General features: G+C 36.7%; 1 protein-coding gene across 3 annotated transcripts in view; it reads left to right on the top strand.

Moving 5' to 3' along the window:
• SYTL5 (synaptotagmin like 5) overlaps positions 1-12,105 on the top strand; it is a 231,550-nt gene that overhangs the window by 43,259 nt on the left and 176,186 nt on the right. The window lies entirely within an intron of this gene.

Below are 12,105 nucleotides of genomic sequence, written 5' to 3'. Positions count from 1 at the left end.
AAATTGTAATCCCCCCGTGTCGGGGGAGGGACCTGGTGGGAGGTGATTGGATCATGGAGGAAGTTCCCTCATGCTGTTCTCATGATGGTGAGTGAGTTCTCACAAGAACTGATGGTTTAAAAGGATGTGGCTTTCTTTGCTCTCTCTCTCTCCCACCACCATGTAAGACATGCCTTGCTTCCCCTTCGCCCTCTGCCATGATTGTAAGTTTCCTGATGCCCACCAGCCATGCAGAACTGTGAGTCATGTAAACCTCTTTCCTTTATAAATTACCCAGTCTCAGGTACTTCTTTATAGCAGTGTGAAAATGGACTAATACACCATCAGAAAACTGATATCATTTTAGCTAAGATTTACATCTTTTTGGGCGTGTGTTCTGATCACTCTTTCTCTGTTGGATAGAAGAAATAGAAACTGCATAGATTTGGCAGACAGACTTTGATGTAGATCCTAATTTTCCCACTTTGTAAGTTTGGCTAAGCTGGTTATTTTTTTCTGTATTCAGTTTCCTCATATTAAGTGAGACTAGTAATAGCCACCTTGAAGGATTTTTGTGAGATTAGATAAGATGAACTATTTGATTATTTGTTAACATCTTAATCTGAAAACATTTTCTCCTGTGCCCCCCAACTCCATTTCATATTTCTTTTCCTGATGTTTTTGTACATTTCCAAACTAAACCAAAGTACCAAATGACTCAGTCAATTTAAGCCCAAATACACAGAGTTCCAAATCTTCTCCATAGCTTCATTTTTTTCAATATGAGAATGCTTCTTAAGTGGGCAAATTCTACTCTAGGAGGCTTCGGAATTGTCAGGATCTTTTTTTCTTATCTTCTTACACTTATTTCATTTAGAGCCTGCGCAATTTCTCCCAAGTTTATCCTATTACCAAGCAGTCTAATGGACAATAATGACAGGGAACCTCATATAACAGAGTAGTAAAGGTTAATGACAATGAAAGGTATAACATGAGCTGCTTTTATTTACTAGGAATATTAGTTTTTCTAGAATTTAAAGTCCAAAAGCATCACTGGAATTGATTTTCTAAGCATTAGTTTTATGTTTTATTTTTAAAAATAAAAATGTATATATTATTTTAAGGAATATTATTATATAATACGTTATAAAATTATATATTATATTATAAAATCATTTACATAGTTTTTGCTTAAATTATTTTTTGTAACTTTATTGAAATATAGATGATGGTTAGAATTTATATATTTACATATATTTTCATATATAAAGTATACAACTTGATGATTTGATATATGTATACATTTCCACTTTACCCATGTGCCACCACCTCCCGCCTCAGCCTCTGGTAACTACCACGCTACTTTCTACATTCAACTTTTTTAGATTCCACATATAAGTGAGATCATGGATGTTTGCCTTTCTAGGCCTGGCTTATGTCACTTAACATAATGTTCTCCAGGTACCTCTATATTGTCACAAATGATAGGATTTCCTTCTTTTTTATGGCGGAATAGTATTCCATTTTGTATACGTACCACATTTTTAAAATTCGTTCATCCATTGACAGACACTTAGGTTGGCTATTGTGAATAATGCTACAATGAACATAGGAATACAGATATCTAGCAGGCAGAGATTTTAAAACAAACTGAGCCTCAATTTGTTGCTATTTCTTTTCTGTATGTAAACTCTAAAGGTTCCTATCCAATTTCAAGCATGTTATCTGATATGGCAGGCATTCACATTGGAATCTAAAAATCATTTCCAACCCCTTTCTTCTCTCATCCACCTTTACCATGGAGGCTGAAAAAGCCTGAGACTCACTTTCCTATTCTCCCTTGCCAATGAGATATAAGGGAAGTTATTATGGGGCTTCATGGAAAGTTTGTACTTCCTAATAAAGGGAACAAAGTACGTAAATGACTTGTCTCAGTCTAATTTCTATGAATTCCTGCCTTTAAATGTTACTTTGTTATTGTGATGCTTGGAGCTAGGAAAAGCATCTTGAAAGTATGAAGCAACCATTCAAAGAACAAAATCCCATATGCTAAGTATGGTCAAACATAACAGTAGAAAAAGCCTATGTCCTTCATGACATGGGTGTGCCACCAAACCAACCTGACATTGAGGTACCTCCAATGGTTTATATCATTGTAGTTTGTTTATTATTGTTGTTATTATTGATATTGCTATTGCTTGCTGCTCAAAGCATTCCTCATTGATTAAATCTGGAAAGAGTAAGCTATCACGCCATTAGTGCTTCCACCTTAATCAGCTTAATTTCTTACACCTCACAAGATCTGAGAAGAACAGGTACATTTTGATTGTGGTTGGAGGGTAGAACATGAAAAAAAGGAAAAATAAATAATGTTCACCATAATGAGGGAAGCTTATTCGGCACCAAGGAAGACAAAAAGGGAAAATATACACTTGTTAGGGGAAATAAAAGGAAATGTAGAGTACACGTTTTGCCCTTTTAGTTGCACCTGGGTGCTCAGTTGATCCTGGGTACAACATTAAAAAAAGAAATGTAGTGTTTAATTTGTAATTATATGCTGTTTAATTGCATGTGAACCATGACAAATTATTAATTCCACTCTAGATCTCTCCTGTCACATAGACAGTGGTTTGAATGCTTAGGACATGGAAATCAATTTCTTGACTGGTCTAAAGTACACATCATTAGAAAAGAATATCTGTTGCAAAAAAAAAAATTTTTTTTATTTTTTGAGACGGAGTCTCACTCTGTCGCCCAGGCTGGAGTGCAGTGGCCGGATCTCAGCTCACTGCAAGCTCCGCCTCCCGGGTTTACGCCATTCTCCTGCCTCAGCCTCCCGAGTAGCTGGGATTACAGGCGCCCGCCACCTCGCCTGGCTAGTTTTTTGTATTTTTTTAGTAGAGACGGGGTTTCACCGTGTTCGCCAGGATGGTCTCGATTTCCTGACCTCGTGATCCGCCCGTCTCGGCCTCCCAAAGTGCTGGGATTACAGGCTTGAGCCACCGCGCCCGGCCCATGCAAAAAATTTTTAAATGTGAGTGATTTGTTTCCTTTGTTGTTTCGGACTATTCACGCTCCCAATGCATTTCTGTATTTTAATAAGTCTTTCATCAATACCTATTTTAATCTTTGGGGAATGCCATCATGATCAAATTCGAACTTCAGGAAGTTTAAAAGATTTTTTCTCAATAGATTGAGTCATTGCCTTTCACCTTTTTTCCTACTTAAGGAAATGTAAATTATGTATTTAAACATCGTCTTGCTCTTAGATATGGTATATATGCTTCTGGAACCCTTTCTGTTGGCAACTGTTCCTCTACCCTACAGTATTTCTCACTTAGAGGAAACCTGATAAATGTATATCTAAAATATATTGCTCTAATATCTAAAATATATTGCTCTATTATGCATATATATTTTATGAAATAATTATTTGCTGAAAGTATTTTCAGAAGAGCTGTTTTAGGTAGGAAGACTTTCAAATACCATTTGATAACTTATATGTGAATTACTACCTTTCAGAAATAATAACTGTAAAGCAGAAAATATCTTTATTTGCTTTTACTTTTCCTAAGGTTTGATATATGCTTTCAGTCTTCAGATCCTGTACTTGGAATTCTGTTTATAACCGAGAAGTGTGCAATGCTTTCCTATTTAAGAAACTCAGAAGCGTATTGCTTTTTTGGTGGCTTTAATATTGGTTGAAATCACCTTTAATGTGTGATGTATATTCAGTTGGTTGTCACAGAAAACATTATTCATTAACAGTTTTATAAAAGATAGTAATTGAAAATACACCAAATATTGATTTTCGACCAAATTAAATAAGTACTTTTTCTGAGAGCTTTTCAGGCTATGTAAGTGTAAAGATGTTTGGAAACATACCTTGATATGTGTTCATTTTAAGGTGTACTGAGGTTTTTCAATTGTTAATCAGTGCAGCACATGATGGATGTTATCCGTCCAACATGTAATACAATTTTACTTTTATGGCAATTACCGAAATTGACTGAAGAGCCTGAATAGAGCAATAATCATTGAAGAAATTGGAATATGTGTAAAATGATCTGATCTGAAGGGCAGAAAGACTTTCAAGGAATAAAAAACAGTTATGGATCCATAAAGTAAAACAATTTTTTTTCGAAGTTTAGTTCACTATTACATACCAAAGAAAAGTGTAATCTGACTAAGAGGCCCTGTTCTATTAAATTCTTACTAAATATCTGTTTCTATGTGGAAATAAATGCTAAACTCCATTATCTTGCTTTCATATTACTAACGTCATATCTGTTAAAAGATCCTCGGTAAATAAGTGAATTGATTTCAATGGTGATTTTTTGAATCACATGTATTAATAGCAAGAAAAAAATACATTATTTGGGATTAGGAACAGAAAATATCAAAAGCATTTTCATAAACAGTATAAATATGTTTTATGGGTTTTTAAAAAAATCAGTCATGCATTCATTTACTCACTAAATATTGATTTAGCATGTCATACATGTCAGGTTCTGCCCTAGGGCGGAAGATTCAAATTAAAGCACAAGAAGTCCCCTCAAAAAGACAGTAGGAGAGATAGATTGATAGGTCATTATGCTGTGGTAAGTACATATAAATATGTACAGCAAATTGTGGGGAGCAAGAAGGAGAAAACCATAAACTGGGGTAAGGCGATGCTCAGGGATTGCTTTCTGGAGAGGTTTTGAGAAACTACAAGCAGTGTTGCTGTAGTACAAATTGCAAAGCAGGAGTGGTGAGGGATGAGTCTAAAGAGTTAGCTAGGGCCAGACCGTGAGAGTCTTGTTTGGAAGTTAGACTTTATTCTGTGGATGATGGAAACCCATTAAAGAATTTTTAGGAAAGAGAAGTAATACAATGGGGAGAAATGGTCAAATTTCCTTAGAGAAAGGTCCTTTGGTGGATACATGGATCACATTCTTGAGGAGGATGGGCTAGACACAAGGAGACCAGCTAAATCTATTGCAGCAATCCAGGATCAAAGATACGAGGGTTTGAATCAGAGCAGTGGCAAAAGAAATACAGAGGGGAATTTGGATTCAAGAAATGTTTGGAATATAGATTTGTAAGATCTAGGAATTGTTGGAATGTAAAGGTTAGGGTGAGGAGGGAAAATCAAGGATATCTTTAGGCTTCTCTTTTGGGTGAATTCAGTATTACTAACTAAAATAGAGAGGGGAATTGTGTCAATAAGCTATTGTTCCATTAAAAAGCACAGCAAAATTTACTGGCTTAAAGCAACAATAATTTATTCTTCTTCATCCTTCTGCTATTTGATTGGGAGTTAAATGTTCTGCACTTGGGTTTGTCTAGCCCTGGGTTTGTCTGCACTTGGCTGCAGGTGGTAGACAGGGTCCAATTTTTGCTGACCTGACTCTTGTCTTTATTAGACCTATGGGCTAGCCAAGAAATGCTCTTTCCACAACAAGGTCAAAAGCACAAGAACTGAAGTTGCCAAACTCCTACTTGAGTTACATCTGTGGTTATACTGACCAAAGCTAATCACCTGGATAAGCCCAAAGTCAAAGGGTAGGGAAATCTACTCCATCTCTAGTGGAAGGAACTTCAATGTCATTAGCAATGGTAACTGGGGTAAGGAGAGGGCCAGGGACTGATTTCCGAAGAGGACACTAGGAGGATGGACACTAGGAGGGATGAAGAATTTGGACCAATAATTCAACGCCCTTATTGTTATTGTGGATGATAGATTTGAGAGGAAGAAGACTGGAGGTTAAGAGGCTATTTCAAAGATGGTAAAAGTCCAGAGCAGTGGCAGCTGGAAAAGAGAGAAAATGATAGAGTCAAGAAGTGTTCAAGGCCTGGATATTGTTATAACATGGAGGACAGATTCAGGGGAAAGAGTCAAGGATGACTCTAAGCTTCCAATTTGACTGACTGAGATATGGAAAGAAGGATAGTGGGTTCAGTGTAGGAAACATTGAGTCTGAGAGAGAGTGACAATGAATTTTATCCTCAAAACCAGGACACTTCAGAGAACGTGAAAGAGTGCTATTAATAATTACTCCAGAACCACCAGGGTAAACATGTCCTGGGACTGACCTCAGGAAAACGGGTTTATATTCACTCTGGAGTGAGTTGCCCTTGGGTAATCAAAGTGAAGTTATTGGGCATCAGAGAAAGACTTGGTCTAAAAAATAAATTAATTAATTTAAAAAAGTGAAATTATTTAGTATAATATTGGCATTTGAGTATGAAATTCAGGGGAGAGAACTGGTCTGGTGATATAGACTTGGGAGTTATCAGTGCATAGTTTAAAGTTTGAAAGCATGAGTCTGGTTGAAATCATCAAAAGAAACATATGCAGGATGAAATGAATATAATAGAGTGAGAAGATGATGCTGGAGTAGATGACAGATGAGGAACTTGAGAAGGAAAAGTCAACAAATAAGAATTTGACTTAAGCCACAGAGTAGAATTTAATGGATAAAATAATCATATCAGGACACTCAGGGTCAGAGCTGACTTTGAGTATGACTAAAGCTAGAAATTTTAACACCGTCTTTTCTTCCCTCAGACTCTATTTTTTTTTTCTTTTAAGCTGAGTGATGCTTTGAGGCTAGAGTCATGATCTTAGGCAGTTCCAGATTCATATTCTATTAGCTCCAAAACCAGAAAAAAAAACGAGTTTTTTCCTTGTTATCTCAAAATACAAAATAAACCTGAGGGAAGACTCTGATTGGTCAGGTGTCAGTCACATGCCCATCCCTGTACTAATCACTGTGGCTAGGGAGTTGGGACCCCCACATTAGTGAAGATGCAAGAGAGCAGTCGGGGTAAAAGTCAGATTACAGCAACTTGAGAAGTGACTGAGAGGTGGGTTGGACGCAGCAAGTACAGATAAGAATTTTAATACATGTATTATAATAAATACGAAGAAGAGACAAATTGTACAGTAGATTACACGAAGGGCAATGCATATGTATTTTTAGATTTGTTTATAGGCTGAGATAAAGGAATCAGTGAAACTTGAGATATTCAAGTTAAAGAAAAAAGAGAATGCTTGTTGGAACAAGGTAGTGGAGCAAGTCTGAGGAGATGAGATTAAGGACAAAAAAAAATGAAAGAATGTAGATTTGAAAAGAGAAAAGAACATCTAGTCCTCTGAACCTATGATGAGGTACAGCTAAGTGTGAACATCAGTAAGTTAATGGAAGGGCAGTATATTGAGAGAACCAAGGCTAAGAGGGAGGGCATCAGGGCCTGAGTAATTTCAGAAGAGCATTGAAAAGTCATTGAGGGCACTGGCTTCAGGAACTGACCAAAGATAAGGAAAAGAATTCACAGGTGATTAGGCTTAGCTGATTTGTGGACCACGAGTTCGTCTTCTCACCCAGTCTGTAGGGCTGTGTGATTTTTCTCCAGCTGTCCTGGATATGGACATGAAGAACGCAGATTGATCTAGGGTTGGTGCTTTGATGAGTTCACATAAATGGGGACAAGATGCTCTCCTCAAGGAAACATACAGCTTTAGAGGCAAATACAAGGTCTTAAAGATAAGTGAGCAAGAACAAGAAGGGAACTTTACTTATTCCTGGCATTCTGATATGGTAATGGTAGACCTCTCTATGAGATAACATTTGTAATTGACCTTTGCTTTCAATTTCTGTTGTGATGAGAAGTTTATAACTCTTGGACCATGCTGGAATAAATCAAAACATAATAGACATTTCACAATTTGCAAAATTGATTTAATTATGTTTTATGTTGCATTATATTTCTGATAGTTATAACTTTCCTCCCCATCTTTCACCACACACACACACACACACACACACACACACACGCACAAATGGACATATAGCAACATTGTGTGCAAAGATCTTTAGGTGGTGTCACTATGAAGCTATAGTGAGTTAACCGGTTATCAGAACATAATTTCAGGTCTCTAAGTTTCAAGTCCAGCATGCCATAGGAAGAAAAATTATTATAAAAAATAGAACGACTTTATGTAACCTTTATGTAATGATACCAAAATTCTTAGAGGTCATTGCAACAAAGTCTTATCAATAGCAGGAAATATTTCGCAGCATACTGTAAAGAACACTGGATCTTTTTACCACTAATGAGATATGAAATCCAGGGCAAATGAGTTTTCTCATATCTGTAAAATTAGGGTTATGGTCCCTTCTTTTATACCTTACAATGTGGTTATTAAAAAATCAGAGAGGATGTGGCAAAAAATGTTTTATAAATAATAAATGAGATTATAATTTATTGATCAATTTTTTTAACATTACATTTATATTCATTTGGCACCACAGCATGGATTATTTAAAAACTGATAATTACACATTGGTCTCTTTCCAGGGAACTTAGAGGAATTGTTTGAACTGGTTGCCTATTATATGTAAGTTTGTTTAAAAATATCTAAATTCTTTATGCTTCTTTCAATTTATGTAATAGATTTTAAGAGTCCAAAGATGATGACGCAAACTATTTACTTTGTTTTACTGTGTTTGCAAAATTAGTGAGGTAAAAGACTGGAATTATCTGCCAACATCGTCTGTATTTTGTTATGCTAGAAACATATAATTAGATGAACATTTTTTACTTATTTTTGTTCTTAAGATTAAGAGATGACAGCCTTTTCTGACTGGGCAAAATGCTCACATCTTTTTAGTTGAGATTCACCCTTATGTAGCAATACACTGGCCAGGAAATATAAGGAAAGTTCTAGGTTTTAGGTAATTAAATTTATGATTACCTTTCCCTAAGGGACTCTGTGAATTGGCTCAATAGCTATTTCCTACCTCAGGTTTCAAGTTCCATGTTAGGCTTTGGTAAGGACTCCTTCACTCCTACTCCTAGACTGAATCCCAAGCTTCCAACCTGAGCATCTGTATCATCTGGAACAAATGATCATCTTGGGCATCACCACAAAGTGATCACGAGAGGAACAGGAGACAAATTGCAGACCTTAGTCATTTACTTATGGCCTGTTTTCTATGGTGGACCATGTTAAAATTGAACACACCTGTATACAAACATACATATTTTATTGATTCTCCTAAGCCAACTCTACTGGTTGAACTGTGTGGGAGAGATACAAAATGTAACTACATGGACTCATCTTGCAATTTCAAGTGAAACAATTATTTGGCATATAATCTCAGTTTAAGATGCAAAAGCAGAAACTACTGTAGCTAGAGAATTAGAATTCCACATCTATACTTGTAGTTCACTTTGCCTAGTTGCTGGTTCTTGTCTATGCTCAGTGTAATTTGGGACACTTTACTGAAAAATCTGTACTTAAGTCATTTAATTAATTAGATAATTAATTTAGTTCATTTTTATTTTGGTAAGAGCATTTAACATGAGATCTACCCTCTCTACAAATTTTTAAATGTACAATGGAGTGTTATTTACTATAGGCACAATGTTGTACAGCAGCTCTCTAGAACTTAATCATCTTGCATAAGTGAAACTTTGTACTGATTGAATAACAAGTGCCCATTTCCCCCCGCCAGTCCCTGGCAACTGCCACTCTACTCTCTGCTTCTGTGAATTTCACTATTTCAGATACTTTATATAAGTAAAATAATGCATTATTTGTTCTTCTATAGCTGGCTTATTCCACTTAGCATAACGTCCACAAAATTCACCTATGTTATCTCATGTGGCAGGATTTCACAATTTTTAAAATAATGAATAATATTCAATTGCATTTATATACCACATTTTTTATCTATTTATCCCTAGTTGGACATTGAGGTTGTTTACATGCCATGGCTATTGTGAATAATGGTGTTATGAGCATGGGAGTGCAGATATGCCTTCGAGATCCATATTTCTATTTAATACCAGTAAATACCCAGAAGCAGGATTGCTGGCTCATCTGGTAATTCTATTTTAAATTTTCTGAGGAACCTCTGTATTGTTTTTTGTAGCAGATCCACCATTCTACAGTCCCACTAACACTGTACTAGGGTTCCAATTTCATCACATCTTCACCAACACTTGATATCTTTCCTTTTTATCGTAGCCATTCTAAGAGGTATGAGGTGATACCTCATTGTGGTTTTCATTCACATTTCCCTGATTATTAGTGGTGCTGAGCATCTTTTTATATGCCCCGTGGCCATTCGTAGGTCTTGTTGGGAGAAATGTCGATTCACAGTTTTTGCTCACTTTTTAAATTTGGTTATTTGTTTTTCTGCTATTGAACTGTAGGAAACCTTTATATATTTGTATATTCGCCCCTTATCAGATACATAGCTTGCAATTTCTTTTTCTCATTCTGTAGGTTGCCTTTTACCTGTTGTTTCCTTTTCTGTGTAGAAGCTTTTGGGTTTGATATAGTCCCCTTTGTCTATTTTTTGCTTTTGTTGCCTGTGCTTTTGAGGCTATAGCCAATAAATCATTGCCAAGAACCAACATTATGAAGCTTTCCCTGCTGTGTTTTCTGCTAAAAGTTTTAAAGTTCAGGTCTTACACTTAAGTCTTTAACTCATTTTTAGTGAACTTTTGTGTATGGTATATGACATGGGTAGAATTTCATACTTTTGCATGTGAATGTTCAATCTTCCCAACACCATTTACTGAGAGGACTCTTTCCCAATTGTGTGTTCTTGGCATCCTTGTTGAAGGTCTGTTGACTATATGTATGGGTTTACTTCTGGGCTCTCTGTTCTATTCCATTGGTTTTATAGGTCTGTCTTTATGCCAGTATCATACTACTGGGTTACTGTATTTTTGTAATATATTTCGAAATAGTGAAGTATGATGACTCTAACTTTTTTTTTTTTAACAAGACTGTTTTGGCTATTTTGGGTATTTTGTGGTTCCATATGATTTTAGGATTGTTTTTTCTACTTCTGTAAATAATGCCATTTGAATTTCGATAGAAATTGCGTTGAATCTGTAGACTACTTTAGGTAGTATAGATATTTTAACAGTATCAACTCTTAGTCAATTTTCTGTTGCTATCACAGAATACCATAGACTCTGACTGGGCATGGAGGCTCACGCCTGTAATCCCAGCACTTTGGGAGGCCAATGCGGGCAGATCACTTGAGGTTGGGAGTTCGAGACCAGCCTGGTCAACATGGTGAAAACTTGGATCTACTAAAAATACAAAAATTAGCCAGGTGTGGTGGTGGGCACCTGTAATCCCAGCTACTCGGGAGGCTGGGGCAGGATAATTGCTTGAGCCTTGGAGACGAAGGTTGCAGTGAGCTGAGATCGTGCCACTGCACTACAACCTGGGCAACAGAATAAGACTCCATCTCAAAAAAAAAAAAAAAAAAATTACCACAGACTGTGTAATTTATAAAGTTTATTTACCTCATAGTTCCAGAGGTTGAGAAGTCTGAGAGCATGGTACCAGCATCTGCTAATGGCCTTCTGATTGTGTCATAATATGGTGGAGGACATCTTATGGCAAGAGGGAAGAGTTTGTCAGTTCAGATCACTCTTCCTCTTCTCATGCAGCCTCCAGTACCATCATGGGGGCCCTAGCCTGATAACCTTATTTAATTCTAATTACCTTTCAAAGACCCCATCTCCAAACGCCATTAACATATGAATTTGGGGATTAAGTTTCCAACACACGACATTTAGGAAACACCATCGAACCATAGCTTTCTGCCCCTGGCCCCCACAATTTATTTTCTTTTCACATGCAAAATGTATTAATTCCATTCCAGTAGCCCCAAAGTCATAACTTGTTTCAGCATCAACTCAAAAGTTCAAAGTCCAGAGTCTCATCTGAATCAGATATAGATGAGACTCAAAATGTGCAATTTCCTCGCCAGCTGCAAGCCTGTGAGATCAAAACAAGCTATATACTTGCAAAATGCAATGCTAAGCACAGGACAGTCATTCCTATTAAAAATGGGGAAAATAAGCAAGAAAAAATAAGTAACTGGTCTTAGCAAGTCAAAACCCCAATGGGGAAACAACATTAAACCTTAAAGCTTAGTAAAATCTTTCACTCCATGTGCCATCTCTGGAATGTACTGTGAGGGGAGGGATTGGAATCTTCAAAGCCTTGGGCAGTTCCATCCCTGTGGCTTTGCTGGGCTCAGCCCCTGCAGCAGTTTATACAGGTTGGAGCCTTATGCCTGCAGTTCTCCCAAGGGGACTGAA

The sequence above is a fragment of the Chlorocebus sabaeus genome, chromosome X, assembly GCF_047675955.1.
Source record: "Chlorocebus sabaeus isolate Y175 chromosome X, mChlSab1.0.hap1, whole genome shotgun sequence".
In the NCBI taxonomy this organism is placed as follows: Eukaryota; Metazoa; Chordata; class Mammalia; order Primates; family Cercopithecidae; genus Chlorocebus; species Chlorocebus sabaeus.
This window is presented reverse-complemented; position numbering and strand designations above follow the sequence as displayed.